We start from the raw sequence: 6,268 nt of genomic DNA, 5'->3' as shown, positions 1-6,268 counted from the left end.
CAAATATCCTTGCTCAGAGAAACAGACCCTAGGATCAGAAAAAAGGTCTTAAGAGGCTATTTTAAAGACTCCAACCAACCAATCTGCAAACAAGAGGAGATAAAGTCCTTCTAGCAAGTCCAGACATAATTTTGTTAAAAAAGAAAGGAATGGAAGGAAATGCCACTTGGGACATTCTGGTACACTTCAAGGGAGAAACAAGAAACTCCTCTGGATTATCTTTATTGCAACTGTGTAGAAGAGATTTTCTAAGATGCAGATCTGCACACTTAAATGTTTTTTAAGGCAGCCAGAACAGTTTCCATATAGGCCTCAAATAGCAGAGAGAGGTTAATGAGAGGTTTTGCAAAAATCCAGAGCTGAACCAATTTTTTCCTCAAAACATGATCAGCTTGCAAATTGATCTGTTTTACGTATGGCAAAGTGGAAAGAACCCTGTGAAATTAGGGTGTTTGGGGGTCTATCATTCAAAGCACCCTGGACTCTCCAGTATGGGGTTCTGCAGGGGTCAGTTCTGTCCCCTATGCTGTTCAATATCTACATGAAGCCGTTGGGTGCGGTCATCCGGAGCTTTGGAGTGCGTTGCCATCAGTATGCTGATGACACACAGCTCTATTTCTCCTTTTCATCTTCTTCAGGTGAGGCTGTCAATGTGCTGAACCGGTGCCTGGCTGCGACAATGGACTGGATGAGGGCTAATAAACTGAGGCTCAATCCAGACAAGACTGAGACGCTGTTAGTGGATGCTTCTTCTGACCGGACAGTGGATGTCCAACCTGTCCTGGATGGGGTTGCACTCCCCCTGAAGGAGCAGGTTCATAGCTTGGGGGTTCAGGTAGCCTCAGTGGCACAGAGTGCCTTCTACCAGCTTCGGTTGGTGGCCCAGCTATGCCCCTATCTGTACAGGGATAACCTGGCTTCAGTTGTCCATGCTCTGGTAACCTCCAAGCTAGATTACTGCAATGTGCTCTAAGTGGGGCTGCCTTTGAAGATGGTTTGGAAGCTGCAACTTGTGCAGCCAGATTGGTAACAGGGACCAGACGGTTCGAACACATAAAACCGATTCTGGCCCACTTGCATTGGTTGCCTGTATGTTTCCAAGCTCAATTCAAGGTGCTGGTTTTAACCTATAAAGCCTTACACAGCTTAGGACCACAATACCTGAAGGACTGCCTCTCCCAACATGAACCCACCCATACACTATGCTCAACATCTAAGGCCCTCCTCCCGGTGCCTACTGTGCGGGAAGCTGAGAGGGCCTTCTCAGTGGTGGCCCCCAAATTATAGAATGATTGTTATGACAAGGTGCGCCTGGCGCCAACACTGTTATCTTTTCGGCGCCAGGTCAAAACTTTCCTCTTCTCCCAGGCATTTTAGCATGTGTTTTTAAATTGTTTTTAATTTTTTTAAATAGTGTTTTTAGATTGTTTTTTGTTTTTTAAAATTTGTATATTTGTTTTTATTGTTTTTAATAGCTGTAAAACGCCCAGAGAGCTTCAGCTATGGGGCGGTATATAAATGTAATAAATAAATAAATAAATAAAAGCATACCAAAACCATATTTTTATCAATTGCACAAAACTTGTACAGGTGTTGTTTTAAAACAGACATGTCTAGATTTAATGGACAAATAGATAGGCAGGCAGGATAGAGAAACAGGATCTTGGAGGCCTGGGATTAAATCTTCACTCAGCAATGAAGTTCACTAGATGAGTGGTCTCCTTGAGCTTCCCAGAAAATATATGCTATTGGACAGCTATACAGATTGAGATTAGATAGATAGATAGATAGATAGATTAGATATATTAGATAAGATTAGATTAGATAGATAGATAGATAGATAGATAGATAGATAGATAGATAGATAGATAGATAGATAGATAGATAGATAGATAGATAGATAGATAGATAGATAGATAGATAGATAGATAACCTTGGACCAGTAACTATATTTCAGCCTGACCTCCCTGACAGGATTGTTGTGAGGATAAAATGGGTAGGAGGGAATGATGTATGATACCTTTTAGCTCCTTGGAGGAAGTTCAGGATAAAAATGAAATTATAATTACTTTACTACTATTATTGTCATTATTATTGTCATGGACTTTGCAGAGAGTGGTGATAGAAGCAGAAAACTTATGGCCTGAGGCTGAGAGCTAGCTGGCCAAGCTACCTAGGACTGTGTTTTCAATCTATCTTCAGGTACTGGGTGGCCTTAGGTAAGTCATTTCTCTACAGGCCCCACTCATATAACTCAAGCAGAATTGGTGGAGAGTTCTCTCACTCTTCCTTGGAGGTTACAGTGGAGACTGCGGTATAGCTGGTCATGGCACTCATGCAACCACATTTATTGTTGTTGTTGTTAAATGTCATTTAGAAATTCTTTCCCATGAGGCATCCTGAAGCTATTTACAATAAAAGCATTTACAAAACAGTTACATATATTTATTTATTTTATTATTTATTATTTCAATTTATATACCGCCCTTAGCGAAATAGCTCTCAGGGCGGTGAACAAACAAAATAAAATACAATATATCATAATAAAAATACAAAAACATATACAAACAAACAACGAAAAGCACAGCAAAAACAAAATAAATACTACAAAAATTAAAATACAGATTAAAAGATTAAAAAAGTTAAGAAGATTAAAATGCCTGGGAGCATAAAAAGGTCTTTACCTGGCGCCGAAAAGATGGAAGTGTAGGCGCCAGGCGTACCTCTTCGGGGAGGCTGTTCCACAACTCAGGGGCCACCACAGAAAAGGCCCTAGATCTTGTAACCACCCTCCGGGCTTCCCGATGGGTTGGTACCCGGAGGAGGACCTTAGATTCTGAACGAAGTGAACGGGTAGGTTCATAGCGAGAGAGGCGTTCCACAAGGTATTGAGGTCCCACGCCGTGTAAGGCTTTATAGGTCAAAACCAGCACCTTGAATCTCGCCCGGAAGCAAATAGGAAGCCAGTGCAGACGCGCCAGGACAGGTGTTATATGCGAAGACCAACTGGTCCTCGTCAATAATCTGGCAGCTGCGTTCTGCACCAGCTGAAGCTTCCGAACTGTCTTCAAGGGCAGCCCTACGTAGAGCGCATTACAGTAATCCAATATATAAAAACAGTCAAAAAGAATTGCACTGTAAAACAACAGCACATACATAAAATCAATTCAAATCCAATACAGATACCAACTAGGTTAAAGATCTTCATTTAGAAGGCTTGTTAATGAGGAACATCTTTTGCAGATGCCAAAAAGAGAAGGTACCTTACAGGTAGTGTTAAGGAGTTATACAGTATACTGCTAAATGCACTGTTTGGGAGAGGTACAACTCACCCATCCACCCCAATGTCCAAGATCTATAGTTGTAAGTTGTTTATTACTGTACTATATGGTGGTCATATTCAGAGGCTGTACACCATTCAGTGTGATTTAGTGCATAATTAGATAGCCCTTAGCATGATTATAACATCTGAAATAGGAACAAGCAAATGAAAATAGCCTGTTAGTTTTCCCATATAAATAGAATGCAGAGTGAACTATAATTGCAGGTCGCAATATGATTAATTAGATGTAATTAAAATATGAGGGAGACAAAGAAGTGAGTCAGAACACAGAGTGTGTTGCCAGGTGGACATGAATAGCTAAGGCTACTGACATGTCAAGTGTAGACAGAGATGGGTGAATATTGATAGGATGAGGAGTGATGAAATATAAGCTTGAGGGAAGGAGAAGAGGTAGGAAACAAGTGGGATCACATGGATGGAGGCCAGACCCCGCTAAAGAAAGACTAACCTTTGAAATAACATTAAACACCTTAAAATGTGAACATCTCACAGTTCTTTAGATCTTTCTCCTAACGATCACACTTATGATGTACAGACCTGGCAAAAGATGAACAATATTTTCCCACCTGCACATAGTTAACATCTTCTTGTTTAGGCTGGTGTTTAATGACTGGAGTGGTTTTAGCAGATTGTTCTTTTACACTCAGAACCAAATCATATTTACATTGATGTAAATCCCTTCTTTAATGCCAGTGCTTGCTAAAACTGAAGCCCTATGCACACTTCTCTAGTAGTATGTTTCACTGGAAACAACAGGACATGCTTCTAGTACACATGCAGGGCCAGTGCCAGCAGGAGGCCAGACTGGACACTGGCTGAGGCCCCTGCAGCTCAGAAGGGTCCCAGGGCCCAGCAGGCCTGGCCCTGGAAAGCAGCAAGGTGGGCAGGGAAAGGGGGAAGCCAATGTTTCCTCGCAGACATGATGGTGGACGACCTTTTCTTTGCCCTTGTGAGTGGGGGGAGAGCAGAGGACGTTTGTCCCTGCAGCACTGCCATGCTCCTCCTCCTCTTCCTCTCCTTATGGGCAGGGCAACTGAGGCGGAGGTGGCAGAGGCTCAGGCTCCCCCTGACAGGGCAAAGCAAAGGAAGAGGAGGTAGCAGGAACATGAAAGGAGGATACTGCAGTTCCTCCACTGAGTCTGCCAGAGGTAAGCAGGAGGCTTTGGACAGGCTGTGGGTTCTGCATCTCTCGGGGCAAGAGGAGGATAACCTTTTGGGGCACCCCAAGCTGAGTGGTGCAGTGGGACTGTTGGGAGTCAGTGGAGCGGGTGTTAAAATGAGGGAAGGAAGGAGAGCGAGGGCTTGGCTAGATGGGCTCCTTCCCTCCTGAGCAAGGTGTCCTCCTGAACAGGCCCCCAATACCCTGCACCCAAACCCCTCCAGAAACCTGAAGCTGGCCCTGTAAACATGTTTAGGGTTGGACTGTTAGTGTTGTCATTTTTTAAAAAGTTCTAATGAAACAGAGTGTGATCCAGAAGCAGGGAGTCTGGAGTTCAAGTCCTACCTTTAGCTGTAGATGTCTTCAATGACTTTGAGGCAATATGTTAGCGAGAAGATGCAATAATCTACTTTACAGGGCAAATAAATAATAACTAAATTAAAAATGTTAACATTGTAACACAATTGCAGCCACACATGGTGTGATGGGGCAGTGGAGTTGGTGTGGTCCAAATGCATAAGCAGGAGTGCTGGATTAGCTTTGCTGGCACATTTTCTTCATGCCAACCTTGTAGTAGCAACAATGTTATATAGCAGGGCTGGTGAACCTTTGGCCCTCCAGAAGTTGCTGGACTACAGCTCCCACCATTACTGATCACTGGCCATGCTGGCTGGGTCTGATGGGAAATGGAGTCCAGCAACATCTGGAGGACCAAAAGTTCCCTGGCCCTGTTATACAGTATAGTTTACTTTCTGTTATACAGGTGGGCAGACGGCAATGGGATATACATATATATATATATCAGATATATCCACTGTATGTCCTGCCAACATGTAACTTTTGATATATATGTATTCCAGGCAACCCAGACATTCCTTGGAAGATTATCAGGGTTTCCTCAATGAGAGGGCCAGTAATGGTTGACAAACGTCCTTGACATCTGCCACACTATTGCCAGTGTTCTCTTGCAGTGTGTACAGCAGTATTCCTCAACCTGGTGGTTCAGCTGTTGTTGGACTTCCGTTCCCATCAGCAGCCAGCAGAGTGGTCAATGGCCAGGAATGATGGTAGCTGGAGTAGCTTGGAGGACACCAAGTTAGGGAAAGCTGATGCAGAGACTGACAAGTGTTGGTGTGTTCTACCAGGGCACATTATCAGTTGACAAAGAATGATGTGAAACTTGACAAGTCTGTCCAATGCCCATGTGAACTGAATGTGGGCTCTAGAACAGGGGTGGGCAAACAGTAGATCCATATCTACTGGTAGATCACCAGGTGGTTTAAAATAAATCAGCAAGGCTTTCTGACTCCCATTTTTTTAACAATAGCAACAACAAAAAGACTCCTCCCCCCAAAATTAGACTCCATCATTAGTACCTTAAAGGTAGATTTTTACTTGCACATTCAGATCTTCCCAGCTCATGGTATAGTTCTACCACATGGACAACCATTTTGTTCCTGGCTCCTGTTGGTAGACCTTGGACTTCTGGTAAAACTGAAAGGAGAACTTGCAAGCCTGAAGTCTGCTCCTTCCTACCTCAGAGTCCTCTGCAATGCAGAAGGCTTCCATGATAAACAAGTCATTGAAAAGAAAGGGTGGCCAGATGTCTAAGTGTCCTACTTTACAGAGAACAGTCCTCTGTTTGTACAGTCCAGGTCTAGGTTACAGATGAGTAAGTATTAGAAGGGAGAGTAGAGGACTTGAAGTTGTTAATCAGCAATTAGCACCTGGTCAGCAGACTCAGCAGGTGCTCAGATCATCTGGTT

The sequence above is a fragment of the Rhineura floridana genome, chromosome 5 (assembly GCF_030035675.1).
Source record: "Rhineura floridana isolate rRhiFlo1 chromosome 5, rRhiFlo1.hap2, whole genome shotgun sequence".
Classification (NCBI taxonomy): Eukaryota; Metazoa; Chordata; class Lepidosauria; order Squamata; family Rhineuridae; genus Rhineura; species Rhineura floridana.
The sequence above is the reverse complement of the archived record's forward strand: the minus strand, read 5'-3'. Positions refer to the sequence as shown.